Source organism: Tachyglossus aculeatus, chromosome 24 (genome assembly GCF_015852505.1).
Source record: "Tachyglossus aculeatus isolate mTacAcu1 chromosome 24, mTacAcu1.pri, whole genome shotgun sequence".
Lineage (NCBI taxonomy): Eukaryota > Metazoa > Chordata > Mammalia > Monotremata > Tachyglossidae > Tachyglossus > Tachyglossus aculeatus.
The window spans coordinates 2210558-2223972 of record NC_052089.1 but is presented as its reverse complement, the minus strand read 5'-3'; positions in this window follow the sequence as shown (position 1 = coordinate 2223972).

The following is a 13415-nucleotide window of genomic DNA, read 5'->3' as shown; positions in this document are numbered from 1 at the left end:
CAAGTTTCCCTTTACCATTCATTGGAACGTCCATGTCAATGTTCAATATTTATCTCTCTCTCATTGGTCCACCAGGACAGTTGATCTTATCTGTATCAAAAAGAAACACCACACCATCAGTTTTAATACACGCAATCACCTTGACACCTCTATATCTGCCCTCTGCTCTCGTACTACAACCCATCCAGCACACTTCGCTCCTCTAGAGCCAACTCACTATGCCTCGATCTCATCTATCTCACTGCTGACCCCTCGCCCATGTCCTGCCTCTGACCTACAACTCCCTCCCTCTTCATACCCGACAGATAATTACTCTGTCTCATTTTCAAACCCTTTAGAAGGCATATTTCGTAACTGCCACTTGATTGCTGTGTGACCATGGGCACGTCACTTCATTTCTCCGTGCCTCAGTTTCCTCAACTGTAAAATGGGAATTGAGTACTTCGAATGTGAGGCAAATGTGGGAAAGGGACTGTGTCTGAATAGATTACCTTGAATCTACCCCAGCCACTTAAAACAGAGCTTGACACATAAAAGTGCTTAACAAATATCATTAAAAAATGAAAAAACGAGGAAGAAGAAGAGGAGGAAGATAACTACTGGGAAGCAGCTTGGCCTAGTGGAAAGAGCAAAAGACTGAGAGTCAGAGAACCTGGGTTCTAATCGCAAATCTGCCACTTGTCTGCTGTGTAATCTTGAGAAAGTTACTCAACTTCTCTCTGCCTCAGTTTCCTCATCCGGGCAATGGATATTTAATACCTCTTCTCCCTTTGACTTAGACTGTGAGACCCACGTCGGAAAGGGACAGACCCACCTGATTATCTTGCATATACCCAGCGCTTAGAACAGTGTTTGGCACATAGTAAGCGTCCAATAAAAGTCATAGTTATTAATGAGGAGGATGATGACAGGGTGTGTGGATTTATTTGCCTTATCTTCTACAAGGAAATAGGAGAGATTCCTATTTTCATTTTCCCCAGTCGCAGTTCTCCTGTGAAACTCCCTCCCTGGCCCGTTCTCCTCCTGTACCTGCCATTCAGATTCACAGCGTCGCACCTGGGCTTCAGTGATCATTCTGGTTCACACGCTCTCAACCCTCTCCTCTGTTCTCCCATCCTTCCCAGCAGTATCTTCAGATGAGATTTCCTCCCTCCTCTCAAGTGTTACTCCAGCCACTTGTGCTTCAGACCCCATTCCCTCTCATTTTATGAAATCTCTCACCCCTTCCCTCCTCCCCTCCTTTACTTCCATCTTTAATGGCTCAGTCTCCACTGGTTCCTTCCCCTCAGCCTTCAAACATGCCCACGTCTCCCCCATCCTAAAAAACCCTGTCTTGACCCCACCTCCCATTCTAGTTATCGCCCTGTCTCTCTCCTACCATTCCTTTCCAAACTGCTTGAACGAGTCGTCTACACGCGCTGGCTCAAATTCCTCAATGCCAACTCTCTCCTCGACCCCTTCCAATCTGGCTTCCGTCCGCTACATTCCACCGAAACTGCGATCTCAAAGGTCACCAATGACCTCCTGCTTGGCAAATCCAACGGATTCTACTCTATCCTAATCCTCCTCGACCTCTCAGCCGCCTTCGACACTGTGGACCACCACCTTCTCCTCAACACGATATCCAACATTGGCTTCACAGACTCCATCCTCTCCTGGTTCTCGTCATCTCTCTTGCCATTCATTCTCTGTCTCCTTTGTGGGGTCCTCCTCCCCTTCTTATCCCCTTACTGTAGGGGTTCCTCAAGGGTCAGTTCTTGGTCCCCTTCTGTTCTCTATCTACACTCACTTCCTTGGTGAACACATTCGCTCCCACAGCTTCAACTATCATCTCTACGCTAATGACAACCAAATCTACATCTCTGCCCCTACTCTCTCTCCCTCCCTTAAGGCTCGAGTGTCCTCCTGCCTTCAGGAGATCGCCATTTGGATGTGAGCCCGCCATCTAAAACTCAATATGCCCAAGACTGAAATCCTTATCTTACCTCCCAAACCCTGGCCTCTCCCTGACTTTCCCGTCACTGTAAACGGCACTACCATCCTTCCCGTCTCACAAGCCCGCAACCTTGATGTCGGCTTCGACTCTGCTCTATCGTTCACCCCTCACATCCAATCTGTCACCAAAACCTGCCAGTCTCACCTCCGCAAGATCGCCAAGATCCGCCCTTTCCTCTCTATCCAAACTGCTACCTTTCATGTTACATCTCTCAGCCTATCCGAACTGGATTACTGCCTCAGCCTCCTCTCTGATCGCCCATCCTCCTGTCTCACCCCACTTTAGTCTATATTTCACGCTGCTGTACAGATCATCTTTGTGCAGAAACGTTCTGGGCATGTTAGAAAGCTCAGAACCTCGTGAAAACCTCGTCAAAAATCTCCAGTGGCTAGCAGTGAACCTACACATCAAGCAAAAACTCCTCACTCTCGGCTTCAAGGCTCTCCATCACCTCGCCCCCTCCTACCTCACCTCCCTTCTCTCCTTCTGCAGCCCAGCCCGCAGCCTCCGTTCCTCTGCAGCTAACCCCCTCACTGTGCCTCGTTCTCGCCTGTCCCACTATCGACCCCTGGTCCACATCCTCCCCCTGGCCTGGAATGCCCTCCCTCTGCACATCCACCAAGCTAGCTCTCTTTCTTCCTTCAAAACCCTACTGAGAGCTCACCTCCTCCAGGAGGCCTTCCCAGACTGAGCCCCCTTTTTTCTTTCTTCTTCCCCATCTCCCTGCCCTACCTCCTTCCCCTCCTTATATATAACATATATATATGTGCAAACATATATAAACCTGTATATATGTTTCTACAGTTTTATTACTCTATTTATTTTACTTGTACATATTTACTATTCTATTTACTTTGTTAATGATGTGCATCTAGCTTTATTTGTATTTATTCTGATGACTTGATACCTGTCCACATGTTTTGCATGTTTCCCACGATTTCCACGATTTTCCACGATTGATTGAATGAATGAATGAATATCTGGCTTCTCTTTTCGAGCCTCGAATCTCTTAATTCATTCATTCATTCATTCAATCGTATTTATTGAGCGCTTACTGTGTGCAGAGCACTGTACTAAGCGCTTGGGAAGTACAAGTTGGCAACATATAGAGACGGTCCCTACCCAACAACAGGCTCACAGTCTAGAGGGGGAGAAAGACAACAAAACAAAACAGGTGGACAGGTGACAAGTCATCGGAACAAATAGAATTAAAGCTAAATGCACATCATTAACAAAATAAATAGAATAGTAAATATGTACAAGTAAAATAGAGTAATAAATCTGTACAAATATATACAAGTGCTGTGGGGAGGGGAAGGAGGTGGGGGGGGCATGGGGAGGAGGAGAGGAAAAAGCGGGCTCAGTCTGGGAAGGCCTCCTGGGGGAGGTGAGCGCTCAGTAGGGCTTTGAAGGAAGAAAGAGAGCTAACTTGGCAGATGTGTGGAAGGAGGGCATTCCAGGCCAAGGGAAAGATGCGGGCCTTGATGAGGAGGAAGAGGATTTCTAGACCTCTTGGTCTCCAATTACCTTGGTTCACCACAGGCAAAAGTCTCAATGGCTGTTTCTAACTTCCCTGGAGGTAGGGGCTCCTTGGGGGCTGGAACTGGGACCTCATAACTGACGAATCACTGAAGAGCCTTGCCGATGTGTTTCTCTGGAGGACCCCCAAGCCCTGTCCTGGTGGCTCCAGTGGAAATGGAACGGTCACCAGAGTGTCAGTTCGCTTTCAGTTAAGCCCTGCTGTTGCTGCTTGTTTTGTTTATGGTATTTACTAAGGGCTTACTGTGTGCCAGGCACTGTTCTAAGTGCTGGGGTAGATATAGATTAATCAGGTTGAACACAGTTCCTGTCCCATATGGGGCACATAGTCTTAATCCCCATTTTTCAGCTGAGGTAACTGAGGGCCAGAGAAGAGACGTGACTTGCCCAAGATCACTCAGAAAAAAGTGGTGGAGCTGGAATTAGAAGCCAGGTCCTTCTGACTCCCAAACACATGTTCTATCAACTAGGCCACTCTGCTGTGTGTCTGGGGGAAAAACATGCCACTGGGAATTGAAAGACCCTGAACTAATAATAATAATATAATAATAATTGTGGCATTTGTTAAGCACTTACTCTGCACCAGGCACCGAACTAAGTACAGGGGAAGATACAGGCAAATCAGGGTGGACACAGTCCCTATCCCACAATGGGGCTCAAAGTCTTAATCCCCATTTTATAGATGAGGTAACTGCAGCGTAGAGAAGTGAAGTGACTTGCCCAAAGTCACACAGCTGACAAATGGTGGAGGTGGAATTAGAACCCAGATCCTGCTCACTCCCAGGCTCATGCTGTACCTGCCAGGCCAATTCAAGCCCCAGTTCTGCCTGCTATCACTGGACCACCTCTGGGAGAGGTTTCTGATCAAAGAATCAGCGTTGTATGAAGTGGGTGGATCCAATAGGAATTCTCCAAAAGAGATGGCTAATGTGGACAGCAACGATGACCCTGGAAGACTGGAGTTCTGGTCCTAGCTTCACCACTATCTGCTATGAAGCGCTTAGAACAGTGCTCTGCATACAGTAAGCGCTCAATAAATACGATTGATTGATTGATTGAACTTCCGTGTGCCCCTCTGTAAAATGGGGAGTAAACACCTCTCCACCTGAATTTTATTTCAATATTCATTACCCCCTCTAGACTGCTGGTCAGGGAACATATCGGCCACCTTGATTATATGGTTACATTGCATGCTCCCAGGCCTTTAGTACAGTGCTCTGTACATAGTATGCATTCAATAAATAAGACCGATTAGGTTAAAAAGTGATGTGGCTTATTGGGAAGAGCATGGGGCTGGGAGTCAAAGAAGGTTATGGCCTCAGCTACCTCATCTGTAATATGGGGATTGAGACTGTGAGCTCCACATGGGACAGGGACTCTATCCAACACGATTTGCTTGCATCTACTCCAGCTCTTAGTAAAGTGCCTTTCACATAGCAAGCACTTAACAAATAACATTATTATTGTTATTATTATCATTATTATTATTATCATCATTATCATTATCAACCTGGGTTCTAATCTTGGATCCTCCAATTGCCTGCTATGCGACCTTTAGTAAGTCATTTCACTTGTCTGTACCTCAGTTGCCCAGCTACAAAATGGGGATTATATGTAAATGTGAGCCCTAGGTGGGACAGGGACTGTGTCTAACCTGATTAATTTGCATCTTCCCCAACACTTAGTACAGGGCCTGGCACAGAATAAGTACCTAACAAATACCATTTGGAAAAAAAAAGGTTAGGACTGTCTTCTGGAGGGCTCTCTCAAATTCATTCGTTCATTCAGAGCACTTTACTAAACACTTCTGAGAGTACAGTACAACAATGAACAGGCACACTGCATGCCCACAAACAAGCATACAGGGTAAAGAGTGGAGACAGACATTAATATAAATAAATAAATTACATATATGTGCATAAGTGCTGTGGGGCTACGTAGGTGGATCAACAAAGGGAGCAAGTCAGTGTGACACAGAAGAAAGTGGGAGTCTCTCCCATGGCTTCAACTATCATCTCTACGCTGATGACTCCCAAATCTGTATCTCTGCCCCTGCTCTCTCCCCCTCCCTCCAGGCTCGCATCTCCTCCTGACTTCAGGACATCTCCATCTGGATGTCTGCCCACCACCTAAAACTCAACATGTCCAAGATTGAACTCCTTGTCTTCCCTCCAAAGCCCAGCCCTCTCCCTGACTTTCCCATCACTGTTGACGGCACTACCATCCTTCCCGTCTCACAAGCCCGCAACCTTGGTGTTATCCTCGACTCCGCTCTCTCATTCACCCCTCACATCCAAGCCATCACCAAAACCTTCCGTTCTCAGCTCCGCAACATTGCCAAAATCCGCCCTTTCTTCTCCATCCAAACCGCTACCCTGCTCATTCAAGCTCTCATCCTATCCCGTCTGGACTACTGCAGCAGCCTCCTCTCTGATCTCCCATCCTCGTGTCTCTCCCCTCTTCAATCCATACTTCACGCCGCTGACCGGATTGTCTTTGTCCAGAAACGCTCTGGGCATGTTACTCCCCTCCTCAAAAATCTCCAGTGGTTACCAATCAATCTGCGCATCAGGCAGTAACTCCTCACCGTCGGCTTCAACGCTCTCCATCACCTCGCCCCCTCCTACCTCACCTCCCTTCTCTCCTTCTACAGCCCAGTCTTCACCCTCCGCTCCTCTGCCGCTAATCTCCTCACCGTGCCTCGTTCTCGCCTGTCCCGCCGTCGACCCCCGGCCCTCGTCATCCCCCGGGCCTGGAATGCCCTCCCTCTGCCCATCCGCCAAGCTAACTCTCTTCCTCCCTTCAAGACCCTACTGAGAGCTCACCTCCTCCAGGAGTCCTTCACAGAGTGAGCCCCGTTCTTCCTTTCCCCCCTCGTCCCCCTCTCCATCACCCCGTCTTACCTCTTTCCCTTCCCCACAGCACCTGTATATATGCATATATGTTTGTACATATTTATTACTCTATTTATTTTACTTGTACATATCTATTCTATTTATTTTATTTTGTTAATATGTTTGGTTTTGTTCTCTGTCTCCCTCTTCTAGACTGTGAGCCCACTGTTGGGTAGGGACTGTCTCTATATATTGCCAACTTGTACTTCCCAAGCGCTTAGTACAGTGCTCTGCACACAGTAAGCGCTCAATAACTACGATTGATTGATTGATTGATTAAATGACTTGTCCACGTTCACAAAGTAGTCCGTGGCAGACCAGGATTGGAATCCAGGTCCTCTGACTCTTAGGCCTTTGTTTTATCCTCTGGCCATGCTTCTTCCTGTGGTCCTCAAGATTCCTACCTAGACAGTCATGGAAATGAACCCTGGAGTATCTGACCTGCTGTCTAGTCACAGTCTGGGGTTTTAGTCATTTATCAGTAACTCAGGTTTGAAGTCTTATTTCGTGGAGATTGTGAAATGCTGTCTTAAAGTGGTAGTTGTTAAGCACTTTCTATGTGCCAAAAGCTGTACTAAAAGCTGGAGTTGGGGGTCAGTGCAAGATAATCAGGTTGGATTTCGGGAAGCAGTGTGGCCTGGTGGATAAAACACCCGAGGGCCAGAGGACCTGGCTTCTAATCCCAGCTCTACCACTTGTCTGCTCTGTGACCTTGGACAAGTCACTTCGCTTCTCTGTTACTCACCTATCTCGTCAATGAAATGGGGATTAAAACTGTCAGCCCCATGAGGAAGAGGAGCTGGGTCCAATATGATTAGCTTGTATCTGCCCCGGCGTTTAGTACGGTGCCTGACACATAATAACCATTTAAAAAAAGTGTGGCTTAGTGTAAAGAGCACCAGCCTGAGAGCCAGAGGACCAGTGTTCTATTCCCAGCTCCACCACCTGTCTGCTGAGTGGCCTGGAGCAAGTCACCTCATTTATCTGAGCCTCAGGTACCTCATCTGAATAATGGGTATTAAGATTATGAGCTCCATGAGGGACAGGGACTGTGTTGTCCAGTCTGATTAGCTTGTAATCAGTATTTAGCAGAGTACCTAGCACAGTGTAAGCACTTTACAAATACCACAAGAAAACGCAGAGACAGAGCCATAGTCCTTGTTACTCATTGATTCACAGTTTAAGCAGTGGGGAGAACAAGCATTTAACAATGTGGACAGGGAATATGTCTACCAAATCTGTCGTATTGTACTCTTCCAGGTGCTCAGTTACCGCTTAATAAATAGCATTGATTGAGGAAACTGAAGCCCAGAAAAGTGAAGTGATTTGCCCAAGGTCACACAGCTGGCAGGTGGCGTAGCTGAAATTAGAACCCAGGTCTTCTGAGCTTCTACTAGGCCATGCTGGGTAGAAATTGGGAAATTTACAAATCCTTTTGTGGGGCAGCCCTGCCCGGTCTCTCCGTGGGTCAATCATCAGCACCTCATGTTCAGGCGGGAAAATCTCAGGGATTACTGTGTCCCAGGTTATCGGGCAGTGGTGAGGGGATTCTGGGAAGTGCCACAAATGTCCCTGTGGAATTGTCAGAATGGATTCATAGTTCAGCAGTGCACTTATTCACACACACACACACACACACACGCACGCACGCACGCACACACACACACACACACACATACACATACACAAATCATCACCAGAAGGAGAGGAGAGATGAGAATGGAAGCTTAGAAATATCACCTCAACCTTCTTCTGCCATAGTCTGACTATCCTCGAGTTGGCTCTCACAGCTAGCAGGAGCAATGGAGACATGTGATTAGGAGTTATTTGTCATCGTCATTATCATTATTATTATTGTTGCTGTTATGATATTTGTTAAAAAACTATGTGTCAAGCACCGTTCCAGGTCCTGGGGTACAGAGAAGTTACCCCTGTCATAAGTGGGGTTCACAGTCTACGTAGAAAGAAGACCAGTTATTGAATCCACAAATTACAGATGAGGTAACTGAGTCACAGAAAAGCTTGTGACGTGCTAGGTCAAATGACAGAACCAGGATTAGAACCTAGGTTCTTCTGACTCCTCACTTTCACTCCTCACTCCTCAATCTCGATTTCAAGGCTCTCCATCACCTCGCCCCCTCCTACCTCACCTCCTTCCTCTCCTTTACAGCCCAGCCCGCACCCTCCACTCCTCTGCCGCTCACCTCCTCAATGTGCCTCGTTCTCGCCTGTCCCGCTGTCGACCCCTGGCCCATGTCCTTCCTCTGGCCTGGAATGCTCTCCCTCTACACATCCTCCAAACCAGCTCTCTTCCTCCCTTCAAAGCCTTACTGAGAGCTCACCTTCCCAGACTGAGCCCCCTTTTTCCTCTCCTCCTACCCTCTTCATAGCCTCCTCCCCGCCCTACAGCACTTGCATATATTTGTACATATTTATTGCTCTATTTATTTTACTTATACACATTTGCTACTCTTATTAATTCATTCATTCATTGAATCATATTTACTAAGCGCTTACTGTGTGCAGAGCACTGTACTTGGCGCTTGGGAAGTACGAGTCGGCAACATATAGAGACGGTCCCTATCCAACAACGGGCTCACAGTCTAGAAACGGGAGACATAGAAAAAAAAACAAAGTAAAACATGTAGACAGGTGATTAATGACTTACGTATAGCTATAATTCAATTTATTCTGATGGTTTTGACACTTGTCTACATGTTTTGTTTTGGGTTTTTTTTTTGTCTGTCTCCCCCTTCTAGACTGTGAACCCATTGTTGAGTAGGGACCGTCTCTATATGTTGCGGACTTGTCCTTCCCTAGGGCTTAGTACAGTGCTCTGCACACTGTGAGCGTTCAATAAATGCGATTGAATGAATGAATGACACGCAGGCCCATAATTTGTTAAGTACTTACTATGTGCCGAACAGTGTACTAAGCACTGGGGTAGATACAGAATAATCAGGTCCCACGTGGGGATCACAGTCCAAGTAGGAAGAAGAACAGGGATTGATTCCCCACTTTATAGATGAGGGAATTGAGGCACAGAGACATGAAGTGACTCGCTTAAGTCATTTAGCAGAAGTTCATTATGGCAGGGAATGTGTCTGTGATATTGTTACATTGTCCTCTCCCAAGTGCTCATCACTGTGCTCTGCAAACAGGAAGTGCTCAGTGAATATGGCTGACTGTCTGACAAGTGGTGGAGCTGGGATTAGAACCCAGGTTCTCGGACTCCCAGACACTAGCTCTTTCCACTAGGCGACTTCTCAAAGAGGGTGGCATTTCTCTGTTGGAGGAATTTCAGGGTCGGGAGGAAGATTGAAGTTGATTGAACGGTATACAGTAGCCATGTTCTGGGCTCAGTGTGTGGTTGAACTGGGTAAGGTCTCCAAGAAAGGGGCTAGACTTGGAAGGGTGGAGAGTGAGAGATAGGAGGTGGGATGAAGATGGACGATTTACACTCCAGGACACGTTGATCCGACCACCTTGTTCCACAGAATTTCCTGCTCACCCTCCTGGATAATAATAATAATAACAATAATAATATTAATAATAGTATTTGTTAAGCGCTTAGTATGTTCCAAGCACTGTTCGAAGCACTGGGGTAGATACAAGGTAATCAGGTTGCCCCAGGTGGGGCTCATAGTCTGCATTGCCATTTTACAGATGAGGTAACTGAGGCACGGAGAAGTTAAGTGATTTGTCCAAGGTCATACAGCTGGCAAATGGTGGAGTCAGTATTAGAACCCTCAATCACTGACTCCCAAACCCGTGCTATTTCCATTAAACCACGCTTCTTCTCACAAATGAGGCAGAAGTGTCTAAGGAAGGGACTGAGATTCATTCATTTATTCAATCATATTTATTGAGCACTTACTGTTTGCAGAGCACACAGTGCTTGGAAAGTACCATTCAGCATCAAATAGAGACAATCCCTGTCCACAACAGGCTCACAGTCTAGAAGGGGGGAGACAGGTATCAAAACAAGTAAACAGGCATCAGTAGCATTCAAGTAAATAAACAGAATAATAAATTAACATAAATAAATAGAATTATAAATATGTGCATATATGAACAAGTGCTGTGGGGAGGGGGGTAGAACAAACGGAGCGAATCGGGGAGATGGGGAGGGGAGGGGGGTGTTTGGGTTTGCTCTGTTTGTTCAGCCCTGCCCCCTGACTCTACTCCACCTCTACCTTCTAATAATTCCCCTCTAACAATAATAATAATAATATAGTAATTATTAGGCGCTTAATATGTGCCAGTAACTGATCTAAATACTGGGGTGTATTCAGGTTAACTAGGTCAGATACTGCCCCTGTCCCACAAGGGGCTCACAGTCTTAATCCCCATGTTACAGTTGAGGTAACTGAGGCACAGAGAAATTAAATGACCTGCCCAAGGTCACAGAGCAAATAAGTAGCAGAATCAGGATTACACCCCAGGTCCTTCAGACTCCCAGGCCTGTACTTTATCCACTAAGGCACACTGCTTCTCACCTGATTCTTCCATGCTATGGAAGCATGAATATGTCTCCCCTAATGATTAGGGTTATAGAAACATTGCTGGGGATAGATTTCACCAGTCTGGCTGAGTGGCAAGAGCATGAGCTTGGGAGTCAGAGGTTGTGGGTTCTAATCTCGACTCCGCCACTTATCAGCTGAGTGACTTTGGACATCTCACTTAACTTTTCTGTGCTTCAGATACCTCATCTGTAAAATGATGATTAAGACTGTGAGAATGGAATACTAGCCACTTCGCTTCTCTGTGCCTCAGCTGCCTCAGCTGGAAAATGGGGATGAAGACAGTGAGCCCCACGTGGGACAACCTGACTACCTTGTATCTACCCCAGCGCTTAGAACAGTGCTTGGCACATAGTAAGCCCTTAACAAGTACCATCATTATTATTTCTTGATTAAGTCCTCTTTTTCTTGCTCACTTTCCCTTTTCCATCATCTATGCACTTGGATATGTGACTTCTGAACATCTGATATTTGTCCCACCAATCCCACAGTACTTATTATTATTCATTATAAGTTACTTATTCAGTAATAGTAAGGTTTGTCTACCCCTGCAGACTGTAAGTTCATTGTGGGCAGGGAATGTGTCTACTAATTCTGTTATATTGTACTCTTCCAAGCCATTAGAACAGTGCTCCACACACCACAAGCTATCAATAAATACCACTGACTGATTGATCGATTTCTTGTCCCACAGAGCCCCCTTCCAGGAAAGGCCATGTGGCTTAGCAGAAAAAGCACAAACTGTGAAGTCAGAGGACCAGGGTTCTAGTCCTGGCTCTGCCCCGTGCCTGCTGTGTGACCTTGGACAAGTCACTTCACTTCTTTGTGCTTCAGCCTAAACTGTGGTCCCATGTGGGACCTGATTCTCATGTATCTTCCCCAGTGCTTAGTCCAGTGCTTGGCACACAGTAAACACTTGGTGAATATAATTATTGTACCACAATTATTAGTATTATTTTCCTTTCCGGTATAAGTCTTCAGAGAAAAAAAAAAACCAACACTGATCTCACATCAGCTGATTGTGCGCTGAAATTAATTCATTCAATCGTATTTATTGAACACTTACTGTGTGCAGAGCACTGTACTAAGAGCTTGGAAGAGCACAATTCAACAATAAACAGACACTTTCCCTGGCCACAACGAGTTTGCAGTCTAGTAATAATAATAATGATAATAGTATTTGTTAAGCACTTATTGTGTGCACCAGGCACACAGTGGGGTGTATGTATCTGGGGTGGATACGGCTTAACAGGTCGGATACAGTTCCTGTCCCACATGAGCTTCACAGTTTCGATCCCCCTTTTACAGAGGAGGTAACTGAGGTACGGAGAAGTGAAGTGACTTGCCCAAGGTAACACAGCAGAAAAGTGAGGGAGCCGGGACTAAAACCTTCAGACTCCCAGGCCCATGCTCTATCCACTATGCCATGCTGCTCCTCTAGAAGTGGGGAAACAGATAGAACTATAAATGAATAAATTACAGATATGTGCATAAGTGCTGTGGGGCTGAGGGTGGGTAGTGCAAAGGGAGAAAGTCAGGGTGGCGCAGAAGGGAGTGGGAGAAGAGGAAAGGGAGGTTTAGTCAGGGAAGGCCTCTTCTGAGATGGGCCTTCAATAAGGCTTTGAAGGAGGGGAGAGTCACTGTCTGTTGGATATGAAGAGAAGCAGCGTGGCCTAGAGGCAAGAGCCCAGGTTTGGGAGTCAGAGGATGTGGATTCTAATCCCAGCTCCCCCACCTGTCTGCTGTGTGAACTTGGGCAAGTCACTTAACTTCTCTGTGCCTCATCTGTAAAATAAGGATTAGGACTGTGAGCCCTATGTGGGAAAACCTGATTACCTGGTATCTACCCCAGTGCTTAGAACAGTGCTAGACACATAGTAAGTGCTTAATAAATACCGTCATTATTATTATGTTAAGAGGGAGGGCGTTCCAGGCCAGAGGCAGGATGTTGGCAACGAGAGAGTCATTCATTCATTCATTCCATCGTATTTATTGAGCACTTACAGTGTGCAGAACACTGTACTAAGCACTTGTAGAGTACAATTTGGCAACAGAGACAATCCCTACCCAACAACGGGTTCACAGTCTAGAAACGGGAGACAGACAACAAAACACAACATGTAGACAGGCATCAATAGCATCAAAATAGAATTATAGATATATACACATCATTAATAAAATGAATATAATGATAAATATGTAAAAAGGATGGAGGCCCAGTCCGGTGAGCAGGTTGGCATTAGTGGAGCAAAGCGTGCCGGCTGGGCGTGTGACGGCAGTAATATATATCCTGAGTCCTCAGCCTTCTCTTACTCTTACCTCTCAATGTAGGGTTCGGCCCCCAGAACACCCTCAATGCCTGTACGTGACGTCCAGACCTTTGGGAGGTTTAGGTAGGGTTCTTCATGTCGTCAATCTATCCACAAATTTATGGTATTTATTGGGTGTTTACTGAATGCAGAA